This window comes from Bufo gargarizans, unplaced genomic scaffold, assembly GCF_014858855.1.
Source record: "Bufo gargarizans isolate SCDJY-AF-19 unplaced genomic scaffold, ASM1485885v1 original_scaffold_1056_pilon, whole genome shotgun sequence".
NCBI classification, from domain to species: Eukaryota; Metazoa; Chordata; class Amphibia; order Anura; family Bufonidae; genus Bufo; species Bufo gargarizans.
Window position 1 is genome coordinate 216448 of NW_025334215.1, and position 13040 is coordinate 229487.

The following is a 13040-nucleotide window of genomic DNA, read 5'->3' on the forward strand; positions in this document are numbered from 1 at the left end:
TAAACGTATACCTGTCACCCAGCGCCTAAATAATAGGCCTCAAATTTATAGTCAGCTAAATCTGTGGTTATTGCTGTGGCTAGGCAAGTTATTTAGTGTCCGTCAAAGCACAGCTTTTGTTCTGGGTTGAAATACAATTCCCAATTTAGCAATTTCCTAATTGAGTGGTTTCTGCTGTATCAGGCCTACTTTAAATCTATCCCTAAAAGGGTATATTAGATTCAAGGTGCTGATAGGGTCATTTTCAATAACTTCACACACGCTACTGTGCATATCCAAGTCTAATTCTGTCTGTAAACATATACCTGTCACCCAGCGCCTAAATACTAGGCCTCAAATTTATAGTCAGCTAAATCTGTGGTTATTGCTGTGGCTGCACCTCCCCATGTGACATAGGTGCTTTTAATTAGCAGAAGTCTGCAAAGGGTCTTATAATTCCTACCACATCTCAGTTGGAGTTCCTGAGAAGCTGTGAACAGGTGATCCCTTTGCACCAGTTCACGTGCGGTGCTGGACGGTGGCCGTCGCTGCTTCTGTGCCGTGCTGGTGGAGTGATGGGATCCGAGGCCTGGGTGGCTCTGCCGCACGGTGGGGCCTCGGTGTGGCTGTTGGATCCCGTTGCCTGCTGGAGCGGTGAGAAAAGAAATGCTGCAAATTGCAAACAGTTGTTGTATCAGAAGTATAGGAATGAGGATGTGCGATTTAGATTCTCTCTACATAATACAATTTATTGCTGTGGCTGGTCAAGTTATTTAGTGTCCGTCAAAGCACAGTTTTTGTTCTGGGTTGAAATACAATTCCCAATTTTGCAATTTCCTAATTTAGTGGTTTCTGCTGTATCAGGCCAACTTTAAATCTATCCCTAAAAGGGTATATTAGCTTCAAGGTGCTGATAGGGTCATTCTCAATAACTTCACACACACGCTACTGTGCATATCCCAGTCTAATTCTGTCCGTAAACGTATACCTTTCACCCAGCGCCTAAATACTAGGCCTCAAATTTATATTCAGCTAAATCTGTTGTTACTGCTGTGCCTGTATTAGTGTAATACGGTACCTAAATAGATAGCCAGATAGTGTTAGGTGTCTGTAAAAAAAAGGCCTGAATTTGAATTCAATATATTGGGCCAAATAATATTTTTCTTATTGTGGTGAACGGTAACAATGAGGAAAACATCTAGTAAGGGACGCGGACGCGGACATGGTCGTGGTGGTGTTAGTGGACCCTCTGGTGCTGGGAGAGGATGTGGCCGTTCTGCCACAGCCACACGTCCTAGTGTACCAACTACCTCAGGTCCCAGTAGCCGCCATAATTTACAGCGATATTTGGTGGGGCCCAATGCCGTTCTAAGGATGGTAAGGCCTGAGCAGGTACAGGCATTAGTCAATTGGGTGGCCGACAGTGGATCCAGCACGTTCACATTATCTCCCACCCAGTCTTCTGCAGAAAGCGCACAGATGGCGCCTGAAAACCAAGCCCATCAGTCTGTCACATCACCCCCATGCATACCAGGGAAACTGTATGAGCCTCAAGTTATGCAGCAGTCTCTTAAGCTGTTTGAAGACTCCGCTGGCAGGGTTTCCTAAGGGCATCCACCTAGCCCTTCCCCAGCGGTGGAAGACATAGAATGCACTGACGCACAACCATTTATGTTTCCTGATGATGAGGACATGGGAATACCACCTCAGCACGTTTATGATGATGACGAAACACAGGTGCCAACTGCTGCGTCTTTCTGCAGTGTGCAGACTGAACAGGAGGTCAGGGATCAAGACTGGGTGGAAGACGATGCAGGGGACGATGAGGTCCTAGACCCCACATGGAATGAAGGTCTTGCCACTGACTTTCACAGTTCGGAGGAAGAGGCAGTGGTGAGACCGAGCCAACAGCGTAGCAAAAGAGGGAGCAGTGGGCAAAAGCAGAACACTCGCCACCAAGAGACTCCGCCTGCTACTGACCGCCGCCATCTGGGACCGAGCACCCCAAAGGCAGCTTCAAGGAGTTCCCTGGCATGGCACTTCTTCAAACAATGTGCTGACGACAAGACCCGAGTGGTTTGCACGCTGTGCCATCAGAGCCTGAAGCGAGGCATTAACGTTCTGAACCTTAGCACAACCTGCATGACCAGGCACCTGCATGCAAAGCATGAACTGCAGTGGAGTAAACACCTTAAAAACAAGGAAGTCACTCAGGCTCCCCCTGCTACCTCTTCTGCTGCTGCCGCCTCGGCCTCTTCTGCTGCTGCTGCCTCGGCCTCTTCCTCAACCTCTGGAGGAACGTTGGCACCTGCCGCCCAGCAAACAGGGGATGTACCACCAACACCACCACCTCCGTCACCAAGCATCTCAACCATGTCACACGGCAGCGTTCAGCTCTCCGTCTCACAAACATTTGAGAGAAAGCGTAAATTCCCACCTAGCCACCCTCGATCCCTGGCCCTGAATGCCAGCATTTCTAAACTACTGGCCTATGAAATGCTGTCATTTAGGCTGGTGGACAAAGACAGCTTCAAACAGCTCATGTCGCTTGCTGTCCCACAGTATGTTGTTCCCAGCCGGCACTACTTCTCCAAGAGAGCCGTGCCCTCCCTGCACAACCAAGTATCCGATAAAATCAAGTGTGCACTGCGCAAAGCCATCTGTGGCAAGGTCCACCTGACCACAGATATGTGGACCAGTAAGCACGGCCAGGGACGCTATATCTCCCTAACTGCACACTGGGTAAATGTAGTGGCGGCTGGGCCCCAGGCGGAGAGCTGTTTGGCGCACATACTTCCGCCGCCAAGGATCGCAGGGCAACATTCTTTGCCTCCTGTTGCCACCTCCTCCTACTCAGCTTCCTCCTCCTCTTCTTCCACCTGCTCATCCAGTCAGCCACACACCTTCACCACCAACTTCAGCACAGCCCGGGGTAAACGTCAGCAGGCCATTCTGAAACTCATATGTTTGGGGGACAGGCCCCACACCGCACAGGAGTTGTGGCGGGGTATAGAACAACAGACAGACGAGTGGTTGCTGCCGGTGAGCCTGAAGCCCGCCATAGTGGAGTTTCAGCTGCAGCACGCACGGGTCAGTCGCACTGCTGAACAGCACCACTTCACCACCAATGACTGGGGCTCCATGCGAGACCTGTGTGCCCTGTTGCGCTGTTTCGAGTACTCCACCAACATGGCCAGTGGCGATGATGCCATTATCAGCGTTACAATACCACTTCTATGTCTCCTTGAGAAAACACTTAGGGCGATGATGGAAGAGAAGGTGGCCCAGGAGGAGGAGGAGGAGGAAGAGGGGTCATTTTTAGCACTTTCAGGCCAGTCTCTTCGAAGTGACTCAGAGGGAGGTTTTTTGCAACAGCAGAGGCCAGGTACAAATGTGGCCAGCCAGGGCCCACTACTGGAGGACGAGGAGGACGAGGATGAGGAGGAGGTGGAGGAGGATGAGGATGAAGCATGGTCACAGCGGGGTGGCACCCAATGCAGCTTGGGCCCATCACTGGTGCGTGGCTCGGGGGAAACGCAGGACGATGACGATACGCCTCCCACAGAGGACAGCTTGTCCTTACCTCTGGGCAGCCTGGCACACATGAGCGACTACATGCTGCAGTGCCTGCGCAACGACAGCAGCGTTGCCCACATTTTAACGTGTGCGGACTACTGGGTTGCCACCCTGCTGGATCCACGGAACAAAGACAATGTGCCCACCTTACTTCCTGCACTGGAGCGTGATAGGAAGATGCGCGAGTACAAGCGCACGTTGGTAGACGCGCTACTGAGAGCATTCCCAAATGTCACAGGGGAACAAGTGGAAGCCCAAGGCCAAGGCAGAGGAGGAGCAAGAGGTCGCCAAGGCAGCTGTGTCACGGCCAGCTCCTCTGAGGGCAGGGTTAGCATGGCAGAGATGTGGAAATGTTTTGTCAACACGCCACAGCTAACTGCACCACCACCTGATACGCAACGTGTTAGCATGAGGCAACATTTCACTAATATGGTGGAACAGTACGTGTGCACACCCCTCCACGTACTGACTGATGGTTCGGCCCCATTCAACTTCTGGGTCTCTAAATTGTCCATGTGGCCAGAGCTAGCCTTTTATGCCTTGGAGGTGCTGGCCTGCCCGGCGGCCAGCGTTTTGTCTGAACGTGTATTCAGCACGGCAGGGGGCGTCATTACAGACAAACGCAGCCGCCTGTCTACAGCCAATGTGGACAAGCTGACGTTCATAAAAATGAACCAGGCATGGATCCCACAGGACCTGTCCATCCCTTGTGCAGATTAGACATTAACTACCTCCCCTTAACCATATATTATTGTACTCCAGGGCACTTCCTCATTCAATCCTATTTTTATTTTAATTTTACCATTATATTGCGGGGCAACCCAAAGTTGAATGAACCTCTCCTCTGTCTGGGTGCCGGGGCCTAAATATCTGACAATGGACTGTTACAGTGGTGGGTGACGTGAAGCCTGATTCTCTGCTATGACATGAAGACTGATTCTCTGCTGACATGAAGCCAGATTCTCTGTTACGGGACCTCTCTCCTCTGCCTGGGTGCCTGGGCCTAAATATCTGACAATGGACTGTTACAGTGTTGGGTGACGTGAAGCCTGATTCTCTGCTATGATATGAAGACTGATTCTCTGCTGACATGAAGCCAGATTCTCTGTTACGGGACCTCTCTCCTCTGCCTGGGTGCCGGGGCCTAAATTTATGACAATGGACTGTTGCAGTGGTGGCTGACGTGAAGCCTGATTCTCTGCTATGATACAAAGACTGATTCTCTGCTGACATGAAGCCAGATTCTCTGTTACGGTACCTCTCTCCTCTGCCTGGGTGCCGGGGCCTAAATTTATGACAATGGACTGTTACAGTGGTGGCTGACGTGAAGCATGATTCTCTGCTATGATATGAAGACTGATTCTCTGCTGACATGAAGCCATATTCTCTGTTACGGGACCTCTCTCCTCTGCCTGGGTTTCGGGGCCTAAATTTATGACAATGGACTGTTCCAGTGTTGGGTGACGTGAAGCCTGATTCTCTGCTATGACATGAAGACTGATTCTCTGCTGACATAAAGCCAGATTCTCTGTTACGGGACCTCTCTCCTCTGCCTGGGCCTAAATATCTGACAATGAACTGTACCAGTGTTGGGTGACGTGAAGCATGATTCTCTGCTATGATATGAAGACTGATTCTCTGCTGACATGAAGCCAGATTCTCTGTTACGGGACCTCTCTCCTCTGCCTGGGTGCCGGGGCCTAAATATATGACAATGGACTGTTCCAGTGGTGGGTGACGTGAAGCCAGATTCTCTGCTATGGGACCTCTCTCCAATTGATATTTATTAATTTTTATTTATTTTATTTTTATCACAATTCATTTCCCTATCCACATTTATTTGCAGGGGATTTACCTACATGTTGCTGCCTTTTGCAGCCCTCTAGCCCTTTCCTGGGCTGTTTTACAGCCTTTTTAGTGCCGAAAAGTTTGGGTCCCCATTGACTTCAATGGGGTTCGGGTTCGGGACGAAGTCCGGGTCGGGTTCGGATCCCGAACCCGAACATTTCCGGGAAGTTCGGCCGAACTTCTCGAACCCGAACATCCAGGTGTTCGCTCAACTCTACTCACCACCAATCAGCTGAACTAATGAAGCACGGGCTGGCAGCAGCAGAGTGCAGTAAGTGAAGCCGCTAGCCCGCCCAACGGTGGCCTCAGGAATTCCTTGGTAAGATGGATGTGCAGGTTAGCGGCAGCGTAGCACAGTAAGTGAAGCCGCCAGCCCGCCTCACAGAGGTCAGACATCCATGCCCACTCCTCACTTGTGAATAGCAGAAGCTGACTGGAAAGGCGACGACCATGTTGCAGCTGGTATTCCACTACGGCCCTCTGCTGCTCACAAAGCCTGGCCAACATGTGGAACGTGGAGTTCCAGTGCGTGCTCACATCACACAACAGCTGGTGAGCTGGCAATTTCAAGCATTACTGCAGCGTTGACAGACCGGCTGAAGCTATAGATGACTTGCGGAAATGTGCACACACACGATGCACCTTCACCAGTAGCTAGGCAAATTGGGGTAGGTTTTGAGAAACCGCTGAACCACAAGGTTTAGAAACAACCATGCCCAGTTCTAGGTTGAGTGGCGAGAGCCACAGCTCAGTCTGGTCTCTTATCCCCTGCCACAGCTCTGCGGCGGTGTGCTGTTTGTCCCCTAAGCATATCAGCTTCATCACGGCCTGTTGGGGCTTCCCCACTGCAGTGCTACACTGCTTCCAGCTACCGACTGATGACTGACCGGTGCTGTACGCAGATAAATCGGAGGTGGAAGTGGAGGAGGAGGCGGAGGAGGAGAAGTGGGGCTTGGAGCCACTAACGTAGGTGCTGGCGTAATCCTGATCGACGTAGGGCCCGCAATCCTTGGCGTCGGTAGCACCTGTACCATCCCAGGTTACGACTCGCTCCCTGCCTCCACAACGTTCACCCAGTGTGCCGTCAGGGAAATGTAGCATCCCTGGCCGAACGCACTTGTTCATGTGTCCGTGGTTAAGTGGACCTTCCCAGTAACTGCGTTGGTCAGGGAACGTGTGATGTTACGGGACACATGTTGGTGTAAGGCGGGCATTGCACACCTTGAAAAATAGTGGCGGCTGGGGACTGCGTAATGCGGGGTGGCCGCCGACATCATGCTTCGGAAGGCCTCGGTGTCCACAAGCCTAAATGGCAACATTTCCAGGGCCAGTAATTTGGAAAGCTGCACATTTAGTGCTATGGCCTGTGGGTGGGTGGCTGGGTATTTTCGCTTGCGATCAAAGGCCTGGGGTAAGAACATTTGGACGCTGCGCTGGGACCTGGAAGTGGTTTCTGATGGTACTTGCGAAGGTCAAGGTGCAGGGCGGGAGGACTGTGCCTTCGACAGGTAATTGGACAGCACGTAACATAGGGGAAGAGGAGGCAGTAATGTGACCCGCAGACACAGATTGTGGACCCAGGCGTTCGTCCCACTTATTATGGTGCTTGGATGCCATGTGGCGGATCATGCTGGTGGTGGTTAGGTTGCTAGTGTTCATGCCACGGCTCATTTTCGTATGACACAGGTTGCAAACTACTATTCTTTTTGCCGTCCGCACTTTCCTAAAAAAAGGGCAATACTGCGGAACATCTACCCCTTGGCAAGGAAGATTTCCGCAAGGGGGTGCTCTGTGGAACAGTTATGGGCCTGTATGGTGTGGCCCGCCTTCTCCCTTTTGCCACCCCACTGCCTCTTCCAGCCTGTTGCGTTGCTGCAGAGCCCTCCCCTCTGTACTTCTGTCCTCGCTCGGCTTTCCACCTTCCCAGGTTGGATCAGTGACCTCATCGTCCACCACCTCCACTTCCTCACTCTGATCATCCTCCTGATTTGTTGACCTAACCACAACCTCAGTGATTGACAACTGTGTCTCATCCTCTTCATGAACCTCTTGAGACAGTTTTTGCGGTTGACTCATTGGCAACTGTGTCTCATCATCATCCACCTGATTAAACATTAATTGCCGTTCCCCACCATCATGTTCTTGTGACTGTGGATGCTCAAGAGGTTGGTAATCAGGGCACAAGATCTCATGTCCCTCTTCAAGCGCCTTTTTCATTTTAAATGTGATATATGCTTGAAAGTATGTCAGACGTACAGTAGCGTAGGATTTAGAAGTGTATGTGCAAAATTTTTTACAAAGGTATTTGTGATTAGGAAACGTTATACAGGACAGGTACCACAGGTAATGTCACTGTTAGCAGTGTCTACAGAAAAAGTGCACTGGATGTCTTTGATATTTTAGGGATGCGCACACTTTAAACAGGAGATGTGGCGTAGATAATTTAACTGTCCGCAGTGGACACCGTCTAAGGAAAAAGTACACTGGATGTCATTGATATATTAGGTAAGCGCACACTTTACACAGGAGAAAATTTAACTGTTCGCAGCGGCCTATTACACAGTATTTAGCGCAGGATATATAAAAATATATATTGCTGCTGTCACACACAATAGTCCTTCAAAGGACTTTTGGGTCTCTGAAAAGGTTTTTGTATAAAAATCCTCCTATTACACTCCCTACACTGTCTGTCCCTTCCTATGCACAGCTCTCCCTAACACTGAGCATTTAGCGCAGGTTGCGCTACAAACATATATTGCTGCTGTCACATACAATAGTCCTTACAAGGACTTTTGGGTCTCTGAAATGTTTTGGTACCAAAAAAATATTTAATTACACTCCCTAGACTCTCTGTCCCTTCCTATGCTCAGCTCTCCCTGACTACAAATGAGCCGAACATGCGTCATTGGGTGCTATATAGCACCCGATGACGCGTTCCGGCTAGCCAATCACTGTAATAGGCTACTGGCATTACAGTGAGGGCAGCACCTAACTGCACGAGGAGACTCGAGCATGACGCTAGAGCACATGCGGTACTCAGCCGAGTACCACCATGTGCAGAGCATTGAGATGCTCGAGCCAAACAGGTGTCATCACTAAAGGACACTGTACTGTATGGGGATGTGGGCTGGCTAACACCAAAAAGACCAGAAGAAGAGAAACAGACTTTTTCTGAATTGGGAATGCTGCCAAGTTTCCCCACAGAATCTGGTCATGTTCTGCAATAGAGCACTGGTACCTGTGTTTGTGTTGAAACACCCACTGCCTATTTTAATCCTGCAGATCTTGCATGCAGGTGTGGTTTTGTGTGTCAACTTTGTGGAGAAAAATCTCCATACAGGAGTTGGGCACACAGAGCTTGAGACAGCTGACAGAGGAGCAGTTAAATGTCCCAACCTTTCTACAAAAACACTGCACACTGGTATTGACAATTTACTATGGTAATAATACAAATTTAGCAGTGAAATGTGTTTGAACTACACATTCTGTTTCAGAAATGGGCTAACACAGATATTACAATGCAATGTTTTCCATAAAATGTCTGAACTATGAGTTAATTATCTCAGGTATAAGATGGCGTTATTGCAGTATTGCTTCTGCTGTAACTACCCATTATATTGAAGTAATATACAATTTGTTTAATAACACGAGAAAAATTCCCTGAAATGGTTTTTAGAAGATTTTTTTTTCAATTGTATAGTGTTTGCAGCAGAATGCTATTGGGGTGCTGCTGGCAATAAAGCCTTTAAAAAAAAAGCTGTCTGTTGATATACAGAAAAAATAATTTCTTCAGGGATTTTGTACTGCTGAACTAGCTGGCAGCATACAACTGGGTGTAAGACCCTCATTTCCTTAAAGCTTTATCTGATCAAATTTCCTAAAATCTACACAATTATATCTTCTTATACTCTTCCTATACTCTGCTTATAGTGTTCCTATTAGAGATGAGCGAATTTCTCAAAAATTCAATTCGGTCGGTTTGCAGATTTAATTAGATCCGAATTAATTTGTGGCGAATGGCGTTAAAAAACAGATATTTCCTGACTGCAGAGAGACTGTATAGTGGTGTAGAACACTGTGCCTTGCAGTAACACACATAGTGAGTCTGCTTTGGTAGTGAAACAATACTGTGAGTCAGTATGACACGCAGATGACAGGCGTCGCTCTTAGAATCATTGCACACTTCACTTATTTGGGCAGTTATGGAGCCAAAACTGACCAGCCTTACAGGTCGATATTAGCGTCAGGTATAAATAACCGTGCAGAGGCCCAAGATCCTACTATAGCGTGAAAGAGTGTACTTCTTTTACACCGTCGTCAGCTGATTTCACATAGATGTCTACAGAACCTGTTCAATTAAACTCTTATAGAAGTAGAGCCCCCCTGACAGAGTGGAGAGGGTGTCAGCAGTAAGTTTGTGTTGACGTCACTGATTATTTGAACAATAACCCCTAAAAAAACGGGTCCTGTCTGTTAAGCATCCGCCTTCACTCGGTCAGAATTTGGTCAGTAATCCATCAGTATTTCTAATCCCCCCCCAAAACACAGGAGTGACACGTGAATGGAATATTTGCATGTCTTTTGTGTTTTGTACCCACTCCTGCTTTTGGCTACCAAATCATAAGCCAATTCTGATGGGACCATACAGGCCTTACAGCTGCTACACAGACAGGATCTGTTGTGTGTCTCATTTTTCCTTCCTTCTAACAGATCAGAAGAAGGGTCAAATAAATGATGATGTCAACCAGGCCAAAAAGGCAAAATAGTGGCCCAGTCATGAAGTGGAGAGGGTGGGAACAGCATGAGAAGTCCACAGATTGGCCCAATGACATAGTGTGGAGGTGGCAGCAGCATCAGGAGACTACAGAGTGGCAAGTCGACATAGTGTGGAGGTGGCAGCAGCATCAGGAGACCACAGAGTGGCAAGGTGACATAGTGTGGAGGTAGCAGTAGCATCAGGAGACCACATAGTGGCACAATGACAGAGTGTGGAGGTGGCAGCAGCAGCATGAGGAGGCCACAGAGTGGCAAGGTGACATAGTTTTGAGTTAGCATCAGGAGAACACAGAGTGGCAAGGTGACATAGTGTGGAGGTGTCAGCAGTATAAGGAGACCACAGATTGGCAAGGTGACATAGTGGGAAGGTGGCAGCAGCATCAGGAGACCACAAAGTGACCTGGTGACAGAGTGGTGAGGTGAGTGGTACTAACGGTACCTGCTGACGATGTATAAGATGGGTGTAAGAAGGAGCACTTGGCATCAGATGTGTGGCATCAGGCGGGTGGCAGCATCAGAATAATAGCTGAGGCAGGTAGCCAAAAGAAACCGGTCTCTTTTGTCAAGGTTTGGGTGTGGCATCATGGATGTTCTAATCTGATGCATCAGGCATTGGTGAGTGGAAATCCTGGCTAATCCATGCCTGATTCATCTTGACAAAGGTCAGTCTCTCCACATTTTGGGTGGACAGGCGAGCTCTCCTTGGGTAACTATGACCCCCGCCACACTAAACACCCGCTCTGATACCACACTACTGGCCAGGCAGGACAGCTTTTCCAGGGCAAACTCGGCCAGTTGCGGCCACAAATGCAGTTTGGCTGCCCAGTAGTCCAGCGGATCTTCAATGACGGCTGACAGGGTGCACTCCAAGTATACTCTACGTCTAGCTGCTGGTGAGTAGTTTCTTCACTATGCGGGTAAAGAAAGCTGCTCATCAGCGACTAGACTCAGGCTGCTGCTGATGGAGCTGGTACTGCTCCTGCCACCCCACCCCTCCCCAGCAGCCATGGCAGTGGAACGTGAGCGCAGAGGGCCCCCCAGTCAGACCTGTGATAGGATGGACGATGGCGCAGATAGGCAGCAGCCAACTGACTACATAGGATGTCTCTATAGTAGTTCAGTTTGTCCTCCCTCTCAGCGGGTGTAAAAGGCCCCCATTTTGGACTAGTAGCAAGGGTGGGGAGCCAGTAGTCATCCCTCTGCCGAATGGTGACAATTCGGCTGTCACTACTCAAGCAAGTGAGCATGCATCAGGCCATTTGCACAAGTGACTTAGAGGGACTCCCTGCCTCCATCTCCACTGCATACTGCCACCGTGTGTCTGGGTCATCTGCCTCGTCTTCCTCATCTCCCTCTTGCTCCTCCGGCTGCTCCTCCTCTCCTGTCACCTGTGTATTAAAACCATCCATTTTGCTACACATTGCTTGCGCTCCAATGTCCTCCTCCTCCTCCACCAGTTCAGCCCCCACAGGGCTCATGTGGCCGTGAGATGTAGGCGCCACGTCTCCAGTCCCCTGACCAACCAGATTTACCAGGATCTTTTCCAGGATATGAATCAGTGGAATGACATTGTTCATCCCGTAGTCCTGGTGACTGATAAATAAAGTGGCCTCCTCAAAGGGCACGAGCAAACGGCAGGTGTCACCATGAGCTGCAACTGGCTAACATCGTAGTTACACAGGGGAGTACCTCTGTCCAGGCCAGATTGAACACGTGTGCCATGCAGGGTGCATGACTCATCCCTCCTTGATTCAGCGCCGACACCATGTTCTTCCCGTTGTCGGTCACCATGGTTATGATTTTCAGCCCTGCACATGTGGTATGCTGGTGGGGCACTGTGAATTGTCCCTGCAGTGGAGGCTGAGGACAAGGTGTAGTATGAGGAGGCATAAGCGGACATTGTCGCAGGACCAACGGCATGAGAACATCGAGGCGGAAGCGGCGTCACCTGGCCAAGTTGCTGGTTTGGCTGGGCAGGAACCATGATTACCCAGTGGGCCGTAAAGGACATATATTTTCCTTGACCGTAGTTACAGCTCCACACGTCGTCGCTGTCGTGCACTTTGGCAGATGCCGACAGGCTTAAGGACTGGCCCACCTTCTGTTCTACAAATGTGTGCACGGCTGGTACTGCCTTTTTGGCAAAGAAATGACGGCTTGGGACACTCCACCTCGGCTTGGCACAAGCCATCAGTTGTCTAAAGGGTGCAGAGTCCACCACTTAAAAAGGGAGGGACTGCAGTACCAGAAACTTGGCCAGGACCACGTTCAGCTTCTGCGCCATTGGATGAGTGCACACATACTGTTGTCACTTGGCAATCGCTTTTTATGATCGATTGCTGGCGGAATGACTAACTAGCAGTAGAAGGAGCAGGAGCATCAGGACCAGCAGATGATGGGAAGGACAGACAGCTTCCTTCGGCTGAAGTGGTGGAGCCTTGACTGCCTGAAATCGGGTGCATGCCACGGGTGATGCAGTGGTTGCTGCGGCAGGCTAGACCACCACATTGGAGCCATGGTTCTCCCAGGCCACTTTATGGTGACGCTGCATATATTGATACGACTGCCTCACGCGCAAGCTGCCACCTTCTTCTCCCGATGATGATGAAGCCCTTTCATCCCCCGGCTCCCATTTGCGATCGGCATCATCATCATCGAGTACTGTCTGCACATCACTGATGTCCTACTCAACGGTCTCTGAGCCAGGAGCCTGACTGTTCGCAACACCAGCTCTCACGCCACTCTCCTTATCACTACTTGCCCGCCTACACGGAGGAAGCTTTTCTCAGCAAAGAACCTTCCTCAATTCTACCCCTGATTGGCTGATCCAGGCTGTCTGTCAACCTATGAGCCTATCGGGG

General features: G+C 49.8%; 1 protein-coding gene across 1 annotated transcript in view; it reads left to right on the forward strand.

The window, feature by feature from the left end:
• The window catches only part of LOC122922917 (fibrocystin-like), a gene marked incomplete at its 3' end in the record, with an annotated part of 234407 nt that overhangs the window by 161358 nt on the left and 60009 nt on the right, over window positions 1-13040 (forward strand). The window lies entirely within an intron of this gene.